Below are 24086 nucleotides of genomic sequence, written 5' to 3' on the forward strand. Positions count from 1 at the left end.
GTTGTAATAATAAGAATTAGTAGATAGCGATATAAAATTGTAAATTCAATAAAAGTTTATGCAAATACACTCGTCTTTTCATCATATTGCATTTCAGGTGGAATATGTCCGAAATGATATGACTAATGACTAGTGTTGGAAAAAAAAAAAAACATGAATGGGACTGGATCCACCGATTACGGAGCTTGAACGCTAGTCACAAGACCATCGCCATCTCGTAGTCGGGGGTCGCAACACACCGATACATCACTGATGCGTAAAACTTCTCTTGCGATTTTCTAGAAATAGCCTAAGTAATAGGCGTGACAACTTGCACGTTATTTTGTCTAAATGGACTACTAAAAGTGTTAGGCCTGACAACTTGCACGTTATGTTGTCTCAATGGACTACTAAAAGTGTTAGACCTGACAACTTGCACCTTCTGTTGTCTAAATGGATTACTAAAAGTGTTAGGCCTGACAACTTGCACGTTATGTTGTCTCAATGGACTACTAAAAATGTACAAACTTTGAAGCAACTCCGTGATCCGAACGTCGTGGCCTCCCTCCACTTGAAAGGCAATTTCCTTGGAAACGGTAGGGAGTGGCCCAGTATAGTCTGCCAATGTAAAGGACACATAATCAATAACTGACGATTCGGATTTCGCGATGATACAGCGGTTTGCTGATTGACCATGCAGGTTCGCAGCTCCGGGTGGCCTTGGTGTCACAGTTTTGTTCTGTGGAAGTAACCATGGGGACGAACTGTGTAGACTCCCTCTAACCTGTTTCCACCCTACATCGCGTACTTGGACAGTGTACGTTGTCGCGAGAATAAACAACCGGACTTACGTGATCTTCATTAAATCTTTACAAAGAAGAACCATATTTTGTTAATTTTTCTACTTCAGGTCAATGGATATTCAGGTAATTAAATAACGTCTAGCAATTTTTACATAACACGATTGTTTTAATGTTATTGTACTTATGATGTGAAACCATTATTGTCGAACTTACCATTCTTGTAGTACAATACAGTAGAACACACTTACATCCTTTTAGGTTTTTGTGAGCGATGTTTCATTTCAGGAAGAGCATTCTTTTTCTCATTACAGGAGTTACTGAGCGATAATTCGTTTGTACGAGGGTTGGAGGGGGAAGTCTGGGGAGAAAAAATTGCACAGAAAGACCAAGAGATAAACACAGTAATGAGATTCAAAAGGATGTAGGTTGCAATAGTTATTCGAAGATAAAGAGGTGGATGAGGAAGAACCGTCGAATAAAATTTTCTGAGTTCCTCTTGGGTGCACAGACTTTTGTGAGACTTGTGTTGTCATGGAGAGGAGGATGTTTGCCAGCTGAGAGTGCGGTTTTGAACTTTTTCGTCGGAGGAGAGGTGGTATGGCGCCACTCGGATTCCGTTTTGTTTCCGGTTCGAGGCTATGAACCTGTTTCATCGACAGGGACGTAGTTCGAAAAAAAATCAGCCTCGTAACGCGCAAGCAATTACGCACAGACAGACCTTCGTTGCTCTTTATGGTCTTCTGTTAGGCGGCCAGGAACCCAGCGGGTTCACTCCTTTGAGTACCCCAACTGGTGGACGAGTGTGTCAGCACTACCAACAGAGAGGTCCAGCTGAGCAGCGACGTGTTTGATTGTTGTCCGTCGATCATGTCAAATGAGTGTCCGCAGGCTGAAACATTCCAGGAGTCACAGCTGCATGCGGCCGGCCGGCATGCGGAAGATTGGACAGGTTTGCGCGACCTTGTTGCGATGATGACAAACATCTCGTCTAACGGTTAACCGTGCATTTGTTCACTGCCAGGTCTTCGTAGACCTTCTGCAAACGCTAATGAATATCTTCGACGCTCTGCTATTCCGCTAAAAGAAGCTCAGTGACAGATCTCTGCTTCTAAAATACCTCCATTACAGACGCCATTTTGAAGGCTACATATAGCACCGCCGCATATCGGAAACTCATGAAACTATACTTGCCGAGTGCGAGTATTCCACGATGTTCCAAAACTAATTCTGTATTTTTTTCAGTCGAAATCGGCCGAGAAGAAAAGATGGTGCATTACTTATTGAACGTCCCTCGTATAAACTGGTCTATGAAATTGAATCTTGGTATCATTTTGATTATGAATAGTAATTTTGCCAATCTGGATCTGTTTGACGTGCAAATGATAAGCCGATCCAGGAGAAAGACATTTAGGTTAGGTAATGTCTTTAGTCTTAATTTCACAAACTTACGATCAACCAACATCGTTGTTTATTCTGCTGGCTCGGTAATTAGGACGTATTTTAGATGATCCGTGAGCCGGAGTTTCACTATTTGACTCACGTAATATTCATTCCAAATGTACGTGCAAATGCACGAAGCTACAAAATATCGTTTTCTGGAATGTTACTAATTTTTTATTGTTCTTCTAAAGTTGTGGGATGACACATACCTCCTACACATTTTCAATGTTTTTTGTGTTGCCCTGCATCTCCCGGAGGAGGTTCGAGCCCTCCCTCGGGCATGGGTGTGTGTGGTTGTTAAAATGGTTCAAAGGGCTCTGAGCACTATGGGACTTAACTTCTAAGGGCATCAGTCCCCTAGAACTTAGAAATACTTAAACATAACTAACCTAAGAACATCATACACATCCATGCCCGAGGCAGGATTCGAACCTGTGACCGTAGCGGTCGCGCGGTCCCAGACTGTAGCGCCTAGAGCCGCTCGGTCACCTCGGCCGGCTGTGTGTTTGTCCTTAGGATAATTTAGGTTAAGTAGTGTGTAAGCTTAGGGACTGATGACCTTAGCAGTTTAGTCCCATAATATTTCACACACATTTGAACATTTTTGCTATACATCGTTTGTGTATAAAAAGATGTATTTAACCACTGTCAGACCGATCCTAAAATGGACAATCCGAGCCGTTGTTGTTGTGCTCGTCAGCCCCAAGACTGGTTTGATGCAGCTCTCCATGCTACTCTATCCTGTGCAAGCCTCTTTATCTCCGAATAACTATTGCAACCTACATCTTTCTGAATCTGCATACCGTATTGATCTCCTGGTCTCTCTGTACAATTTTTACTCCCCCCCCCCCCACAATCACTAAGTTGGTGATCCTTGGACGTCACAGGATGTATACTATCAACCGTTCCCCTGTTCCAGTCAGGTTGTGCCACAAATTTCTTTTCTGCTCAATTATGTACAATACCTACTCATTAGGTACGTGATCTGCCCATCGAATTTTTACCATTCTTCTGTTTTTGTCTAAACTGCTTATCGTCCATGTTTTACTTCGATACGTGACTACGTTCCATAAAAATACTTTAAAGAAGAGACTTCGTAACACTTAAATCTATACTCAATGTTAACAAATTTCTCTTCTTCAGAAACGCTTTTCCTGCCATTGCCAGTCTACATTTTAATCCTCGCTACTTCAACCACCGCCAGTTATTTTGCTGCTCAAATAGTAAAACTGATCTTCTACTTTAAGTGTCTCACTTCCTAAACTAAGTCCCTCGGCATCACCTGATTTATTTCGACTACATTCCATTAGCCTTATTTTGCTTTTGTTGATGTCCATCTTTAGATCTTTCTTTCCACACAATGTCCATTCCATTTAACTGCTCTTCCAAGCGCTTTGTTGTCCCTGACAGAATTTCAGTGTCATCGACAAATCTCGAAGTTTTTATTTCTTCCCGCCGAACGTTATTTCCTACTCCAAATTTTCTTTAATTTCTTTTACTTCTTGCTGAATGCATAGATTGAATAACATTGGAGATAGACTACTACCCCTGCTACTTGCTCAATGCATAGATTGAATAACATTGGAGATAGACTACGACTCCGTTTCACTCCCTTCTCAACCACCGCTTCCCTTTCGTGCCATGTGGTTTCGGTAGAAACTTTTCGCTCCCTGTATTTTACCCATACAACCTCGAGAATTTTAAAGAGAGTGTTCCGATCAACATTGTCAAAAGCTTTATGTAGGTCTCCAGATGCTATGTAGGAACACCCGGGGCAACACTGACCCTTCCACTTATCTTAGGTTAAGGAAAGGCAAACGCCTTTCCTTAGAAGCGGACCATGGGGAAGATCGGTTTGGATTCTGGAGGAATGTAGAAACATGCGAGGCATTACTGACCCTTCGACTTATCTTAGACTTACGACGGACGTATCCGGTAGGACAGTGCGGCGAACCCTCCCGCCGGAGGTTCGAGTCCTCCCTCGGGCATGGGTGTGTGTGTTGTTCTTAGCAGACCGATGACCTCAGCAGTTTGGTCCGTCAGGAATTCACAAACATTTGAACATTTTTAGTGCGGCACAACCTGGCGTTAAAGGGCTATGGGAGTAGACGACCGACGCGAGTGCTTTTGCTAACAGCACGTCATCCGCTGCAGCGCATCTCCTGGGCTCGTAATTACATCGATTATACGCAAGACCACTGGAAAACCGTAGCCTGGTCAGATGGGCCCCGGTTTCAGTTGGTGAGAGCTGATGGTGGAAAGAGCTGATGGTAGCATTAGAGAGCGACGCAGACCTCACGAAGCCATGGACTCAAGTTGTCAACAAGGCACGGTGCAAGTTGGTAGTGGCTCCATAATGGTGTGGGCTATGTTCTCATGGAATGTGCTGAGTCCTGGGGTCTAACTCAACCGATAATTGACTGGGTATGGCTATTTTAGGCTTCCTGAAGGCCATTTGCAGGCATTCTTGGACTTCATCTTCACAAACAACGATGGAATTTTTATGGATGACAAAGTTCCATGTCACCGGGCCACAGCTGTTCACGGTTGGTTTGAAGAATACTCTAGACAATTCGAGCGACTGATTTTGCCATCCAGATCGCCCGACATGAGTCCCATCGAACATTTATGGGACATAATCGAGACGTCAGTTCGTGCACAAAATCCCGCACCGGAAATACCGGGTGATCAAAAAGTCAGTATAAATTTGAAAACCGAATAAATCACGGAATAATGTAGATGTAGAGGTACAAATTGACACACATACTTGGAATGACACGGGGTTTTATTAGAACCAAAAAATACAAAAGTTCCGCGCGAACACTAGGGTCACAGGTTCGAATCCTGCCTCGGGCATGGATGTGTGTGATGTCCTTAGGTTTAAGTAGTTCTAAGTCTAGGGGACTGATGACCATAGATGTTAAGTCCCATAGTGCTCAGAGCCATTTGAACCATTTTTTTTGTCCACCATCATTCCTCAACAATAGCTGTAGTTGAGGAATAATGTTGTGAACAGCACTGTAAAGCATGTCCGGAGTTATGGTGAGGCATTGGCGTCGGATATTGTCTTTCCGCATCCCTAGAGATGTCGCTCGATCACGATACACTTGCGACTTCAGGTAACCCCAAAGCCAATAATCGCACGGACTGAGGTCTGGGGACCTGGGAGGCCAAGCATGACGAAAGTGGCGGTTGAGCACACGATCATCACCAAACGACGCGCGCAAAAGATCTTTCACGCGTCTAGCAATGTGGGGTGGAGTGCCATCCTGCATAAACATCGTACGTTCCAGCAGGTGTTTATCAGCCAGGCTGGGGAAGATGCGATTCTGTAACATATCGGCGTACCTCTCACCCGTCACGGTAGCAGTTTTGCTGTCCAGCACCATCTGTCGGACATTTTGTGAACTTTTGTTTGTTCTAATAAAACTCCATGTCATTCCAAGCACATGTGTCAATTTTTACCTCTCTATCTACATTATTCCGTGGTTTATTAAGTTTTCAAATTTATACTGACTTTTTGATCACCCGGTACTTTCGTAAGAATGGATAGTTATAGAGGCAGCTTAGATCAACATTTCTGCACAGGGTTTCCAACGACTCGTTGAGTCCCTGCCACATCGAACTGCTGCACTACGCCGGGCAAAAGGGAGTCTGCCAGACACGTAAGTGTGATTTGCGGAGTATCCATGTAGATGTAGATATCGCACGATTTGTGTTACATCGGTGTAACTCTCTATGTTTTGCTCCTATAGATACCGCGAAGACAAAACTTATTACAGCAGGCACAGAGGCATTTAAGCAAATTCTGCTTCCCACGCCTCATATATGACCGTAATATGTGGTACAGTTGAAAGTTCCGTCTGGCAGGCATCTGACAGAGCTTTTCAAAGTATAAATGTAGATGTAGGTTTCAAAAGTAGATTCATAGACGAGATCTCAGCTGCTTTATAAATGTTGTCAAAATGTGTTATGGGCAGTGGATATTACTCTGAAAGCGAATAAAACTTTTATGACTTATTTTATTTGTTTTACTGTACCACTCACTGAACTACTTAGGCGTACTTCGTACAATCAGTTCTGAACATCGCTTACAGTGAATTCTATAGAGATGTCTGTTCTGAATTTCATTTACGGCGAGTTCGATAGATAACTTGTCATTTAATTTTTTATGTTTTGCAGTCGTTAGTCTTCAGTTTAAATTTGGTTATCTTGTAGGTAATAAGCATAACTCGCATTTATAGCTGAGTTTAATTTTTCTTTACCAAATACGTTTCGACTAATTATTTGTCATCTTTAGTGGTCTTGTAAAGAAAATTATCATTACAAACCTTATTTTCTTAACTTAAGTATTTGGCTTTAAACCGTTGAACGCAAATGGTAATATTTCGTAGAACTACTTCTGTGAACTCGTTATTTACATTTGTTGTACTATACGTATAAGAAATGTAAATAATGAGATAAGATAAATGTGCTGTTGTGAAACGCAGTAGATGTGAATCCAGTAGTATCAAAACAAAAATTTTATATTTTGATGATTAAACTATTGCCGCCATTCGACTGTAAGGTTTTATGTTTAATTTATTTCACTCCCGCGATTTTGAGCGGTAGAGCCATTTTCAACGGCAAATGTGAAAAAAGTCAGTAAATGTCCGACATGTGTGAACGGCATGTTCCCGTCGAAATATTGCAACACATATTCAAACATTTCTAATATTCCGACGACGGCATTTCGCTCAGACATCTCAGATACTTGCTGCATATTTTACGCCTTTGCACTTGAACACAGCTCTACAGCCGAAATTGCGATAATGCAATAAACGAGTAATAAAAACTTACAATCAATGGCTGCAATGATTTCTTTCAAAAGGTACATTATGACTGTTGTCCCGAATAAAAGGAACTTCATTAAATATTCTGTAGCTAAGCAAATAGTTATGATACTTCTTATTCCCATTATAGACTACTGAAGGTGCTTAAAACCATAAGGGGAAACATGCGCAGACGAAAGAAAAAGAAAATTCAGATGAAAAAGGTCGTGTAATAATTATTCCAATCTAAAAGAGAAACTTTACCCTGTAATTTAAGTAATGTGACTGATTTAAGTACTATTACTGATGACTAAGTTTCAGAGTTTTATAACTTGTTACATTTTCTTCTATATTCTGTTATCTCTTTGGTAATGCTTATTAACCTCATTACGTCCATGTTAGATATGATTTGAGAACTGTGATAGTTTGTGGCATAAGAGACAAAGTAAGAGTTTTTAAAATTGTTTCGTGTAGCGCTTATGAATAGTGATGTGGGTTTGGAAAGCTATTGCTTTGTGGAGTGGCAGTCAACGTGACCTTATATTAATATCCCTCAGCATGACACCTCAACTTCTGAAGGCAGTGCATCAGCAGACTGTAATATTAGAACGGCTCTAAACTTTGTGCCTTTGTTGTCCGTGGCAATACATTATTCTGCCGACCAAAAGCTGATTCATTCTATGCGTGATGCGTCACTGGACCTCCATAACGGGGGATTTACCACTTTCCCTGGATCTAATGTCGACATTCGAAACACCTGCAACTACTTTTCGACAAGCAGCTCCTCATTTGCGCTTACAAGCCGAGTGCATGCCTGTCGAGGAAAAAGGAAAAAGCCTTGACGATACCAGGAATTGAACGTGTCTTCGGCCAGACAGTCAGGTGCGTTGATCACACAGCCTGTGAAAATTGCACAAGCTTTTCATCTTTTTGGCGAAATAGAAAACTGATAGTGTGACTCGAAAATAGGTATCTGGTCGAATTCTGATTCTCATTGCATGGGCAATAACAGAACCCATTCTATTTGACACCAACGAACAATTAGTCCTATAACCATGAACGTCAACCACGTAACTTCGAAACCTGCGAAGTTCGTTGGAGAACTTCTGTGAAGTTTGCAAGGCAGGAGACGAGGTACTGGCGGAAGTAAAATTGTGAGGACAGGTCGTGCTTGGGTAGCTCGTTAGAGCACTTGCCCGCGAAAGGCAAAGGTCCCGAGTTCGAGTCTCGGTCCGGCACACAGTTTTAATCTGCCAGGAAGTTTCAACGGTCGGTGTGTTGGCCATCCTGGATGTGGTACTCGGACGGTTTCCATCATCCAAGAAGGTAAATACTGGACTGATTTCCTCGTCCCCCCCTTTGTTACAGAATGAGCAAACATTTCGAAAACGATCTCAGTTTTCATTTCACAGCCAGTGACAGTCGCGAATAAAACAGTGATACAGAAAGTGCAGAATAAATTTCTTTTGTTTCCGTCTACGTTCATAAAACGTAGGTCCTTAAATTATCGGCATCGACCAGGGATGACCATATTCACATGTGCTTCCCCCCCCCCCTTTTTTTTTTTTTTAACCTAGTATAATCAAGCCATCGTGGCATCGTCATTATGTATGTATTTCTTGACGATGTCTTTAAGGCTCCATTGAATCAGGACAAGATTAAAAACAGACCTGAAGATAGTCATCGCTGACCGAAAGCGGTAGTCTAAGAACCAAAAATTTTTTGTATCATAGACGGAAATTCTGGTCTCAAACTTGCGCTTACTGTAGGTGCAGACTGGTGGGGTACACGAATTCCGTCGCTGGGGGAAGGGCGGTCTCAGGAAGGGCGTCCGCCCACCCACATAACACTGCCGACGCAGCAGCGTGGTGGGACAAGACAAGGATGGAGAACAAGACGATTGTCATCCAACCCTATGGGTGTTAGGCGCGTCTTACCCTATCAGTGTATATCAGGAAATGACTACTAGTGCTGCGAGCACCTGGCATCTGCAGCATCAGTTGAGGGTGTGTTAGGCAGAACATCGGCCAGACGCGGCGATGAATATCGCAGCACTATTCAGAACAAGTGAGAAGCGTTCGTCTCATCGACACCGACAAATCTGCAGTGGCAGAGCGTAGCATCAACGAGGAACACATGTTTGTTTTTGGAGAGACAAAGGTGGTGTGCCACGCTAAAGGGTTGTGGAAATCAGTCATCAAAGAGGCAGTGAAAATACGAGTACATGACGATCTTGTCAACCGGGACAGCGATTTACAGTTGAGCTCCATAATTGATGTCTCATTATAAAAAAATATTTCAGGAACATTCTGATGTAAAAGAGGCGGAGGAGGTTGCTCGAATAGACAGGCAGCACTAGGATCGACGCCTCGACCCTTTCCTATATCTACGTACATCTATATCACACTCCTCAAGCCACCTAACGGTTTGTGGCGGAAGGAACGAGCGGTACCGCAAACTGGTCCCCCTTTCCTGTTCCACTAGCGAATGGTGCATGGAAGAATGATTTCGGTAAGCATCAGCTCTAAAATAGCTCTAGTTTCTAGAATATTCTCGTCGTGGTCATTTCGTGAGATGTATGTGGAAATTTCAGTAGTAAACCTCTCCGTGATTCTCAACGCCTCTCTCCTAACATCTGCTTCTGGAGTCTGTTGGACGTATCTGTAACGTTCTCGTACCGAGTAAACGGACCTGTGACGAAACGTGCCGGACTTCGTAAGATCTCCTCTGTCTTCTAACAGTCCTACCTGCCAAGACTGGTGAACACCTGCCTCCTTTCCTACTATTTGTTTTATGCGGCCGTTCCACTTAAGGTTGCTTTAGAGAGTTACTCCTAGATATTTTATAGTACATATTGTTTCTAGAAATTTGCCGTCAATAGTGTATTTGTACACTACTGAATTTCTTTTCCTATGTATGCGCATTATGTTACATTTATTTACGGTTAGTCAACTGGGAGCTACTGCGCTATTTATCTTCTGCATGTCACGCTGGAAGTCTATGCTGTATTCTAGCATTGCTACGTTCTTATAGATGACCGTATCATCTGCGAAGAGCTTCCGACCCTTTCTACTAGATCATTCATATAAATTGTAAGCAGTAATGATCCTATCACATCCTTGGGGTACTCATGAAATTAGCGTTACCGTACATCTGTCGATTTTGTTCCGATAAGAGCGACGTGTAGAAGTCTTGAATCCAGTAGCAAATCTGGTCCGGTACTAGGTAAGCTCGTATTTTTTTCACTAAGCGGCAGTGTGGACGGCGACAAATGCCTACAGGAACTCAGGGAACACGGCATTTAACTGAGCAACGTTGTCTTCTGTGCTATGTGTGTCATAGAGGAACAGAGCGAGCTGAGTTTCGCAAGATATCCACTTGCGGATTCCATGTTCATTTTTGTCAAGGAGATTTTCGTTCTTTTAATAAGTCATGATACGTGAGCACAAAACGTGTTCCATGATTCTACAACGCATTGACATCAACAATAGAGGCCTACAATTATGTGCATCTGTTCTACGATACCTCGCGTAATCGATAATGACCTGTGCTTTTCCACGTCGCTATGTATTCTTCATTGCTGCAGTGATTTACTTCAAACAGCTGCTAGAAGAGGAGCAAGCTCTTTCTCATAATCTCTGTAGAATCTTGTAGCTATTACATCTGACCCTGATGCCTTTCCATTACTATGCAATTGAAGATGTTCTTCTATTCCGCGATCGCTACCTCAATATCTGTCACTTCGACGTTATTAGGTTGGTTGAAAGGAAGGACTGCGTAACGATCTTCCGTGGTAAAACAATTTCGGAAGATCGAATTTAGTATTTCGGCCTTCATCTATTGTCTTCCGATTCGGTGCCAGTATGATCGCAGAGTGACTGAATAGAGGATTTCGAACCGCTTACTGATTTTGCGTATGACCGAAATCTCTTAGGATTTTTACTCAGATTGGAAAAAATTTTCCTTTCAAAGTCATTGAACGCTTCCCTCATTGCTCTCCTTAAGCTCATTTTCGCTTCTTTCAGCTTTTGTTTGTTACTAGGTTTTGACTTCCCTGGAACCTGTGACGTAATGCTCTTTGTTTACGTAGCAGTTTCTAACACGGCTATTTAACCACGGCGAGTGTTTCTCATCCTTTAAAACATTGCTAGGTACACACTTGTCTAAGGCATACTGAAAGACGGTTTTGAACTTTTCCCAACTGTGTCACCCATCATTTTCCTCAGCACTGAATCCCGGATGCTGACTACTCAGATACTCTGCAGTTTACATCCTGTCATTCTTGCTTAGCAAAAATATTTCCTGTCTTTCGCAACATTCCTGGTACACTCGTAGTCACAGTACCACCCCGCCAACATAGCACCCCCCTCCCACCCCGCCCCCCCCCCCCCCCCCCACCACCACTGGCAGCATCATCTGTCCCAGAGGCACGTAATTGGCACTTCATTCCGGCATTCAGTAGAGCAGTCTACAGGCCAGCGGCCGTAAAGGAACGAATTGGACACGAACCCAAATGGTTCAAATGGCTCTAAGCACTATGGGACTTAACATCTGAGATCATCAGTCCCCCACGAACCGACTTTTCACCTAAAGATGATGAATACAAAACTCATCAAAACGTTGCGACGCGACTGCAGGACGGCGACTTGGCTAATAACACGAGAATATTTCATCAAGGGAATTCGCCGAGAAAGTCCGTGTTCCAATATATTACGTCTGTTTGAAATCATCACTACAGTAAGTCATACGAAGTTGTATGTGTGCTATTTACTTGTCTTAAGTGTCCGGGTTCGATTCCCGGTTGGGTCGGAGGTTTTCTCCACTCAGGGACTGGGTGTTGTGTTGTCCTTATCATCATCATTTCATCCCCATAGACACGCAAGTCGCCGAAGTGGCGTCAACTCGAAAGACCGGCACCAGGTGAACGGTCTACCCGACGGGAGGCCCTAGCGACACCGTATTTCCATTTTACTTGTCTTAAGTCATTTTGGTACATAGGCTGTTTGTTTTATTTTGAAACAAACGCTATATCTCTGTGTTTATAGATACGTCACTTGTTGATATAACAGTTTCATTAATTTTCGAACCATTAATCTTCTGACTGGTTTGATGCAGCTTAGGAGGAATTTCTCTCGTATGCCAATATCTTCATATTGGAGTAGCACTTGCACCCTATGTCCTCAATTATTTGTTGGATGTATTCCAGTCTCTGTCTTCCCCTATTGCTCTTACCCTCTACACCTCCTTCCAGTATCATTGAGTTTGTTCCCTGACGTCTTAACAGACGTCGTATCATCCTGTCCCTTCTTCTTGTCAGTGTTTTCTACATGCTCATTTATCCGCCATCTCTGTAGAAAACCTCATTCCATCAGTCCACTTAATTTTCTACGTTATTCTGTAGCACTACATCTCAAACACTTCAATTATCCTCTGTTCCAGTTTCCCCAGAGTCCATGTTTCACTAACATACAATGCTGTGCTCGAAACGTGCATTCTGACGTTTTTTCCTCAAATTAAGACCTAGTAGATTTCTCACCCTCTTTTTCTGTTTTAGTCTGCATTTTATGTCCTCCTTGCTTCGTCCACCAAGAGTTATTTTGCTTCGAAGCCATCAGAATTCCTTCATTTTTTCAACTTTGTGTGCACCAATTTCGAGTTTAAGTTTATCGCTAATTTCATTTCTGCTACTTCTTATAATTTTCGTTAACTCTCGGTCAATATTCTGTACTCAGTAGGCTGTTTATTCCATTCAACAGGACCTGTAATTCTTCTTCACTTTCACTAAGGGAAGCAGTCTCATCAGTGAGTCCTGTTATTGAACTTCAGAGGCGAAAGTATGCATTCCTCTGTTACTGTCATTATAATCCCTGCACTTTGTTCATGTCTGCTCATTGTTCCCCTCTTGATTTTTGTACAAACTGTTTATTTTTCATCTCTCCCTATTGCTTACTACTATTTTTCTCAGAATTTCAAGCACAGTGTACTGTTTTAGATTAATCCTATGAATGTGTTTCAGTTTTTATTTTTTTGATTTATTAATTTTTTCACTTTTTAAAAACATAAATTTTTTTCATTTTATTACCGAATATCTTTTTTAAATTTTTCGTTCTCAAAAATCTAATAAAATTTTTCCTCATAATTATTACAAAAAATCTTATAAATTAGCTCTCCCAAATCTTTTTCCATTTTTTAAAATCTTAAGATACTGTTACAAACAGAAATATGACTAACATAAGGGATGAATTTAAATTTGATAAAAATATTTGAGTTGAAAGAAACAACAAGCCAAGAGTGAAACAAGTTAAATGTCATACCTGCAATTATTTTAAATCATCTTCAATTATAGAACAATCAAACATAATGGTACATAATGATGCTATTGATTATATTGAAGAATATTATGGTGAAGATACTTATGACTTTGAATTCTGTAGTTATAATAATTTTTTTTGGAAATATGGGAATAGAAAAAAACTACCTGTTTTTATAACTTAAAAAACTTTGTGAATTATCATGTAAATATAAAAACTGACCAAAAATTTTATTTTATTTCTGATGAAATTAGAAAAACTTTAATAATTTACCTAACATATTATGAGTTTATATTATTGTTTATATATTACCTTTAAAGGCTTCTAATTCAAATAAACAAAAAATGTAAATGATTTTTAAAAATTCTCAATTAATATTCTATGTTGAACATCGTGAGGTAAATTTTTTTTCAATAAAACTTATACATCTCAAGTATTATTAGGAATTTTAGCATTTAATGTAGCAAACAATTTCATTGCTATTTTTTAATTTGCTAAAATTTTTTTCCTTCTGCAGATATTTATAACATAAATACTGTAATTTGAGATGAAGTAATATGGATTTATATCAGTATCTCTTTTAATTGTGTTTCTCATTTAAAATAATGAAATAAATCATAAGCTTTTAAAAAATTATTTGACTGATTCTAAATTCCATATATCTTCGAGTTTTTAGATAAATATCCCTATTTTAACATTATCATGATGAATCAACCACCTGAATATTTTTTCAATTTCGTTGAAACACAACAAAAATAAAGTAAGGCCCATCAAATTCTGTTGAATTATAATGAATTGTTATAGCCATCTCAAAATTATTTTTATTACTGATTCTGGCGATTTCTGTAGTTTCTAATCCAAAGAAAGATTTGTTATTTTAGGATTCTTTAACCTTTCTTGCTCTAATTCTAGTTTATAATTGGTATCATGTTTAACAATAGGTACTCCAATTTCCATATTTTCAGTAAAGATTTTCCCTTCATTTGGTACCATACCTTTCCTTCTACTCAAGCATCGTTTTAATCTGTAAATCTAAGAACAGCATCTCGTGTTCTATGACTTAAAGTAAAACTAGAGTTCAATTTCCTTCGCATGATTTCTTTATAAGCTTCATTTCTAATGGTTAAAGTACAAAATATCCTTTACTTTTATTTTTACATTATTAAGTATTAGCCTTCAATTTAAATTTTTTCAGAAACTGAACTGGCGAAGAAATAAAAGGATCACCTATTCTTGATGAGAAATTATATCCTTTCTTCTCGTTACAAAATCAAACAATTTTGTAACATAATTACCAAATAAGTTTTTACTACATTTTCAATCATATATGGGGTAGAATAACATTTTCACCCTGCTGCGGAGTGTGCACTGATACGAAACTTCCTGGCAGATTAAAACTGTGTGCTGGACTGAGACTCGAACTCGGGACCTTTGCCCTTTGCGGGCAAGTGCTGTGGCTAAGCCATGTCTCCACAATATCCTTTCTTTCAGGAGTGCTAGTTCTGCATGGTTTGCAGGAGAGCATCTGTTAATTTTGGAAGGTAGGAGACAAGGTACTGGCAGAAGTAAAGCTGTGAGGATGGGGCATGAGCCATACTTGGGTAGCTCAGTTGGTAGAGCACATGCCCGTGAAAGGCAAAGGTCCCGAGTTTGAGTCTCGGTCTGGCACACAGTTTTAATCTGTGAGGAATTTTCATATATGGGGTAATTTGATCCATCAATATATAAATTTCACATGTAACTGAGCATCATTTGTATGAACCCAACCACCCACAATATTTATATTAATTTCTATATTTCTATTGGGAATATTTAAATTATCTTTAGTTATTCATTAACAGGAAAAGGATAAATTGATAGCTTTCAACTTTGGTCACTTTTAAGTACTGAAATTGTATAAAAGTCTCATTAAGATATATAATTAATAATTTATAATAAAATATAACATAAACGAATGACTTAATCAGCATTTGAAACTAAAAATAAACAAAATATTCTTAAAAATATGTAGTTACTGGTTTAATGATACCGATATTTTGGCGTGTCTGATAATCTTTACGAAATCTATTCTACCATTTAGTCAATAAAAATAATGTATTAATGAAATTTTCTGTCTATAAGACTGAGGCCTATAAGACTGAAACTATGTGTAAAACTGAAAGATAAAATTAAAACTGTTTCAGTAAATCTTAGTTTGCTAAATTGTTGCTAGAATCACATGAAGACCAAGAATTATTTAACTTTTATTCTATATAAATGAATTCATTTCCTTATAAACTCAACAATTCTGATAACTTTAAATTGTTTAAGAAATTAAAGTATTGCAATACAAAAATTATACAATGTATTGGGCGGTGAATATTTAAATGTAGGGAATAGCAAACAAATATGTTTGAACTCAAAAATGAGTTAAAATTACGTTGCCATAAAGATATAATAAATTAATTAAGTGATATAACTTTAATTATTTTGAAGAAGAAAATATTGAACTAAAATGTAATGGAATGAAAAAAACGTAAAAATAATGAGTTTCATGATGTTGAATTTGCAAACTAAAACAGGGCCCATTTCTAAAAGGTCAATAAATTTTCATTTTTAAAAAAGTCTAATTAATTTCCTAATAAATAAGAATGAAAAAAGTCAGTTCTAATTTCTTTAAAGTATTAGTAAGCTAGAATTAAATTTTTCATATACTATTCCTAATGCTGAATATATTAATACTAAAGGTGGCGAATGAATTTTTTTACAACAATTTAAAAGTATTTTCCCAAAGGATATAATAAACTAAGTGATAAATGTATTTTTCTTTTTCCTTAAAGAAGGGAGTGGTCAGATGAAATATAAGGGACTAAAAATGAAAAAGAAAAATTAGTTATCACTAATATGTGCAACACGCCTGAAGCAAATAATTTCGAACTTTGTGATTATTGAAAATTATGTTTTACAAAAGGGTACTATAAATTAAATAAATGATTTAATTATAAACTTAAAAAATGCTTAATAAGAACCAATATAAAGTCAAAGAAGAATTGAAATTAATTACCTTATTTTAAAATTGAAAACAATATTCAAGTTCTCACAAATGAAGAATGTGAACCATTATCTGAAATATTTCCTTTTATAACGATTTATTTTTGTGGAAACAAAAAGGAGATAAACTGTGAATATTATTTGTCAAAAAAAGATTTATAGAAGGAATACAGACCATAAATATCGAAAATAATGTGAACTCAACTGAGACTAATAATTTCTTCAATGCAGTGAAACCAAAGCTAAGCAAATAGTGAAAGAAAATTTAAAAATATTTAATGGTTCGAAAATGAATTTCAATTTATTATGTGAATATGGAATGCCAACAGATAATAAATTTATGGAATGGGGACATCAATACCTAAATTATAGGATTACTACAGAAAAAGATACATCTAAGAAACATAAAAAATATATATTTTAACAAAAACGGCTAATTTTCAAGCTCTTGGTAATGGTTAGACATTAAATAAAATTGCTGTCATATAGTTAGCAATTAATAGATATGTTCCTTTAAGAGTCTAATATCAAATTATGAGAAAATATTAAAACTATAACAAGATTGTATTAATGTAGAAAGGAATGATCAAAAATGTTTTATGTGATCTATAGCTTCACCATTAAATCCAGCACGTAGATAGAAACGTAAAAACCAGATAGAAGTAGTATTTATATACAATTTGCTGAATTGCTTGAAGAAAAACTACCTACTATTTTGTCTCCTGTTGAAACTGATATTCCAAAAATTAAGACTAAATTTAATATGCCTAAGATTTATTATTTTGATGAAAAATATCAAGTATAACCACAATAAATAACAAATTCGAAGAAAGAAAAACATGTTAATATATGATATTTAAAAACTAAAATAACTCACACTACTGTTGAATAAAAGAGTTTTCTAAACATGTTTCAATTCAAATTTAACAAATAGGCACCAATAATTTATTTATGTTTTATGTTTATTACATTTCCATAATAAAGAAAAATCTAAATGATTGCGTAATTAATAAACTGGTAAAAGTTGAAGTACTACAAAAAATTAATACAAAGAATGAAAAATTAATAATTTATCCAAAAATTTCCTTTTGTTATTTACACAGATTTTGAACATCTGTTATTAAAATGGATGATTTTCAACTTACTAGAAAGTATTAACAACAAGAACTAAGAACTTAGTTATATTGAATAAGATATATTAAATACCAAATAATGAAATTAAAATATATTAGGTTTAGTAAAAAAACAGTAAATGTGCAAACAGATTTATTAATACATATAGATTTATGAGATCAGGCTCTTTTTTAAGTTTTATGAAAGAAACAAAAGAAGAAATTAAACAAAAATTGCAGTAGAACTAATAAATTTACTAACTCAAACTGACGTTTATTCTTATCATTATACAGATAGTTGACAAAAATTTGAAGAAACCAGTCTTCCACTAAAACAAGAATTTTATAAAAAATTAAATGGTTGTGATTTCAGTGATGTTGGACATCATGCTACACCAATTTGGGTAAAAATAAATATAAAGAATTTAGGAGAATTATATGAAATTTATTAAAAATCTGATGTGTCATTAATAGCTCATGTTTTAGAAAATTATAGAAAAACATTTATACGAGCATGTGATTCATTCCCATCATGGTATTATATGGCACCTAGTTAATCTTCTGATGTAATGTGTAAAATGACTGATCAAACAATTGACTTATTACACAATTATAATGTGATTTTAATGGTTTGGAAAATGAATAAGAATTGGTGTACCCCAATGCTGCAAATTATATGTTAAAGCAAGTAATAAACATGAAAATTTTCATAAAATAAGATATCAAATTAAATGGAATATTTAGATGAATATAATTTTGTGGTAATGGTATGAGTCAATATTTACCATAAGGCAGGTCGAATGTACATGAATCAAAAAATTTCGATTCTAAAAAAAATAACAAAAACTTCACGCACTTGTAGAATTGATTACATTTTGGAAATAGACTTAGAACTCCAAAAAAATGTGCACAATTTATACAAAAATTCACCATTAGCCTCTGAAAACAATTTTTCCAATAACTAAAGAAAAAATTACTAACTACTTTTCATAGTAAATATATTTATTTTCTGCCTTACAGGAATCTTAAATTTAAGTTTTAAAATGTAAAAGTATATAGATATAAATACAGAAATAACGACAAAAAAATTATTTTGAGAGAGATTTCCATACATTGGTAAATAATTCAGTATTTGGAAAAACAATGGAAAATATATGAAACATGGTTGATACAAAATTAGTTTCACATGTAGGTAAATGTGATAAATTAATAGCTAACACAAACAGAACGATATTTAACAAATATTTATTAATTCCATATAAATAAAAAATGTTCATTAATAGACCTGTTTAAGTTGGTATGGCTATACTCGAGTTATCAAAGCAAATAATATATGCTCTTCATTATAATATTGTGAAACCAAAATATGTAGAAAGTACTGAACTTTGTTATCAAGGTACTGAGAGTTATATCTGTAATTTAAAACCTCAAGATTTTTATGAATATGTGAAATGAATTATTGATTACTTCTGACAGAACTGATTTCAGAATGTAATATATATTTCCTTATTAAACAAAAAATATTTAAAAATGAAATACAAATGTAAACAAAAAATAGTGGAAGAATTTTGTGGTATAAGGGAGAAAATTTATGCATATAAAGTTGATGATAAGGAAGGGAAAACAACAACAAGAGTAAGGAAATGTGTTGTTAAAAATATTAAAGTATTGTTTATTTAAAGTACAATATAGAATTATGAAATTAATATAAAGTGTCAAACACGAAATTCATTCCTTTGAACTCAATAACATTTAGTGAGTCAGTATGATATAAAAAAATTGTTTTAGGAACTAAAATAGTTATTTTATCATTCAAGAATTTATTAATATATAATTTATAACATTGCCTTACTTAAAAAAGTTTTACAATTATTTTATTTTAAAATTAATTGATAAAGTTGTATATATCTTTCATACAATGATACACATAATCCAAACAGAATAACAACAAAAAATGGAAAACAAAGAATTGAAGGTATGAAACACGTATGTTGTGCGGCAGCGATGCTGAGACATTGTAGAATCTCTGACCAGAGCAGTTGCGCTCGACTCGCAGTAGCGAGCAGTCAGCCAGTCTGCAGTAGTCAGTCTGCAGTAGTCAGTCCTCAGTAGTGCTTGGAGTCGGTTGCTAGCAGTAGCGGAGAGCAGTCGGCGGGCGTCGGCATCGCAATGGTCGAGATTCAGGACGAGGTATAATTTATTTAAATAAATAATCATGCAGCTTTGCGCTCATCAGATAATGTAACGAACACTCATTGTAATTTAACTTTCAAAAAATCGCCCCCAATAATAATTTTGATTTAAAAGCAATTTTAGAGACAATCATTCAAATTTCCTTCCATTTCCTTTTAACAAAGATTTTTAAAAGGTACTTCCAATGCTTTTCATGCAAGCCCCAGAGAACAATAAGAGCAGAATTTTGACATGCAGTTTCACTAAGGTAAGAAATTTATTCTCGTTTCGCACAGGGCAAACACCGACTTTTCGGTTGAATTGAGTTTAGGTTATCATTACAGTTTCATTATCATGGGATTAGCTTTCATTATTTAATGGGAACTTGTACTTGAGTCAGATAGCGAGCTTTCATTTAATTGTCTTTGCCATTAATATTCTTGTGGGGAGTTTATACTTAGCTATGGCACCATTTCTAATAAATATTGTTTTTAAAATTTCTGTGGGAGTTCACACTTAGCTGTGGCTCCATTACCAATAAATATAGTTATAATATTCTTAGAATGTGTTGTGGGGAGGTTACACTTGGCGACCCTGCCAGGATCGTATTTCGTTGAGAATCTTTTGAAAAACAGTCAGATATCTGCTCTTATTGCTTAAATATAATTAAAATTTGGCGCAACGCTTTTACTAATCTTGTGACTTTCTTTCTACAGGTCAACGGCAATTCGTTGCTCTGTTGTATTTGTGTGTTGATTTTGCATTGTGCTTATTTGTTTTGTGATTAATTGTGACTACTGTAAAAATGCCGCGAAAGACTGTGAATAGTGTATCGCGAGGTATTATGAACGAAACAACCGAATTAAATGACTTAATCAATAGTACCAGTGACACGCAGTGTAAGGATGATAATCCTGCGTTCACTAACAGTCAGTGCGTTTCAACCACTTGTCTTACTGCTGAACATATAGCATTCTTGCAACAAATGTTTAATCAACTTAATGAAAGTTTCAAAAAGACGAGTGAAACATACGATAAACTTAATGAAAGTTTCAAACAGACGAATGAAACGTACGACAGACTTAATGAAAGTTTCGACAACCACTTCAAACAACTTAGCGAAACAATTAATGAAAGTTTCAATCTGACGAACGAAAAACAAGACAACGTTAACGAACGGAACAAACAAGTTAGTGAACAGAGTACAGCTGTTACCGTGCAATGTCAGGACATTAAAGAACCATTACGTGTGAATACTAAGGCTTGTGCTAAAAACAGTAATAAAGAAGTTGGCACTGTTGCACAAGAATTAAGTAGTGCATGTGTAGGCACAACAGAATCACATAAAGACGAAGTTAATGCAGTCACTGAACAATGTTCAGCAAACGCAACACAGATACACGAAATTAATGCAGTCACTGAACAATGCGCTAAAAACGCAGTACAGATACACGACGAGTTTAATTTAGAGTCAGTGGAAATTTCACACACTCTGAATACGGAAGTCAATAATAAAAGTGAACGCCAGAACAACCAAATTGACGAAAATATTAAAGTAACAGAATTAACAACTATTTCAGTCACCAATACGTCACAGAATCTGCCACGTTGCGAACATTTTCCAGAGTCACGCAGCGCGTATAATGTGAGCAATTTACAGAGACTACGCGACTTAAAATCCGAAAAGCTACGCGACTTAAAACCTGAAAAGATACGCAATTTGAAATCCGAAATGACACAGACAAACAGATTCACACACAAAACTGAACGTGCTCTCAAATTTAGTGGCGAGAACGTAGATTACGAGCAATTTTTATCCGTAAGAAAGTGTAAGGAATCTAATAATGACAGAGCACAGATACACGATTTGCACTGTATAAGACAATTTATGTTTGTATTTTCACCGCTATTACCTGTAATGCAGAAACGAGCTTTGAACCTGTTACGACAATTTGCTATTGTACTTTCATCAGTATTGCCTATAATGCAGAAATTGGAATTAGCAAGAATACAGCAGTTTGTGTTTGGAATTTTACCGACATTGCCTGGAACGCAAAAGCTAAAATTTATTTGCAGTGCGTAATTGACCTCAGGGGATTCATTATGCTTTAATGAATATGTGCCGTAGCGAGCATAGGGCCCCGAGCTGTAGTAGTGCTGTTTCATCTTTAGTTTTCTGCACTGCTGCCTTCTCTTCTACTATCCTTTATATCTATCAAAACAGCTCTTTAACTATTGCTCTATCTAGGATTAAGAATATGTACTGAAAACTGGATATGACAAACTTTTACCGAAAGTGACAATTTTCAGTAGGCACTTCAGAACTACCAGCGTAATTTTAATAACAGATAAAATAGTAATCATCAGTATGTGTAAAATTATTAGTAACAGCAACCACATTTTAGTAACAATAGATGTTTTTCACCACAACAGCATGAAAATCAGCCGCTTAGCATACGTAACCAACAATGCAGTCTACAAGGTCAACCTAGCTTTAATGTTTCGCCGCGTGAACGTATAGTCCCTGGTACAACAAATAGTAACGCACAGCAGAGAAATAACTACGTACAGAAAACACAATATTTCGACTCGTATCGCAATGCGCCGTATAGAAGTGACTATTATGACAGACGTAAAATTAATGAGCACAATTTTTCAGCGTACATTCAATAACAGTCGATCTTTTCAGCAGCCAGAACATCAGCAACAGCATATTATGATGAATGAACAGACAATAGGTGTCATCTATAGCGTAACATGTCAGTAAGAAATAATAGTACAGTTTAAATAGTCAAAATACCACAGCATCGTCCCGTAAATAACAGCACGTACGACAGAATTTGACCAGACACAGTACAGGTAGCCTATTCCAGTAACGTAAGCAATACTTATTGACACGCAGAATTTTGTTCACGAGAATGTTATTTGAAATATGCTTTGTTGAATGCACCACTTTTATCGCACCCAGACCTTACTAGAAATTTTTCTATTGCCACCGACAGTTCCAACACAGCTTTAGGCGTACACATTTTTCAGGAAATTGAAGAACATGGCTCAATAGTAATTAAAAACATCGCATTTGCAAGCCGCATTTTGTCACCTGCTGAACGAAATTATTCCGTTACTGAACTAGAAACATTATGTGTTGTATGGGCTTTTACGAGATTTCGGCACTTTCTTTATGGCAGACATACCACCGTTTACACAGATCACAGAGCTATACAATTTTTACTTTCAGCTAAATTTACTCACGACAGATTAAGCAGATGGAAACTGTATTTACAGGAATTTAATTTTTACGATTGTTCACATTCCCGGCACACAAAATGTTATAGCAGACGCACTTTCTCGTTCTCTCAGCAACAATCAGCAAGACGTAGCAACCAACTTCTGCAAAGCAAATTTCAGCGTCATGTACATTCAACAAGTTGCATTTGAAAATTTTATTTCATCATCATTACAGGACATAGCACGAGAGCAAAGCAAAGACAATGTGTGGAAAGAAATTAAACACCTTTGGCAAGATAAGAATAATGTTACGATTAGAAACCACTACACTGTACGCAATGACATTCTGTTTCGCCGCTCTCATCCAGACAGTAACAATTGGTTATTATGCATTCCTGACGAACTGGTTAACAAATTAATCTGGTACACTCATTTAAGCTACGCACATTATGGAGCAAGAAAATGTTTTCTGATACTGGGACAGAACTGTTATTTTGCCAGCATGGAAAAACGTATACGACGAGTTTTAGCGTCATGTAAAATTTGCCAGAAAGCTAAGTCTGACACCACTTCACACATTCCTCCATTATATCCCATTGTACCTGTTAAATTAAGACATATGGCCGCAGTAGACATTTTTGGTCCAATTCCGAGAACTAATAGAGGTTTTTGCTACATCTTTGTCGCTGTTGAACTCACTTCAAAATTTGTTACCTTCACTCCGTTACGCAAAGCTACTGCTAAAACTGTTTCGAAAGCATTTGTAAAGCATTTCTTATTTCATGTAGGGCATGTGATGAAAGTAATTTCTGACAATGGATCACAATTTCGTTCTGTCATATGGACACGCATGTTACGAACTAGAAACATTTCTCCGATTTATATATCCAAGTACCACGCCTCTTCGAACCCTTGTGAACGACTAATGAAAGAAATTGGTAAACTGTGTAGAATATACTGCCACAAAAGACATGTTAATTGGGACACACACGTACACTCATTTCAAGATGTAATTAATTCCATTCCAAATGAATCCACTATGCTACCTCCGTCTGTTATACTGAAAAACGTTGAACCACCAAACAAAATCAAAGAATTAGTAACATTTCCTACATCTCGTCGATTACGACACCACGAAATAATTGACATTGCGCTGAACAACATCAAACGTGCCGCAGAGCGCCGGAGAAGACAGCAAAA

Source organism: Schistocerca nitens, chromosome 7, assembly GCF_023898315.1.
Source record: "Schistocerca nitens isolate TAMUIC-IGC-003100 chromosome 7, iqSchNite1.1, whole genome shotgun sequence".
NCBI lineage: Eukaryota > Metazoa > Arthropoda > Insecta > Orthoptera > Acrididae > Schistocerca > Schistocerca nitens.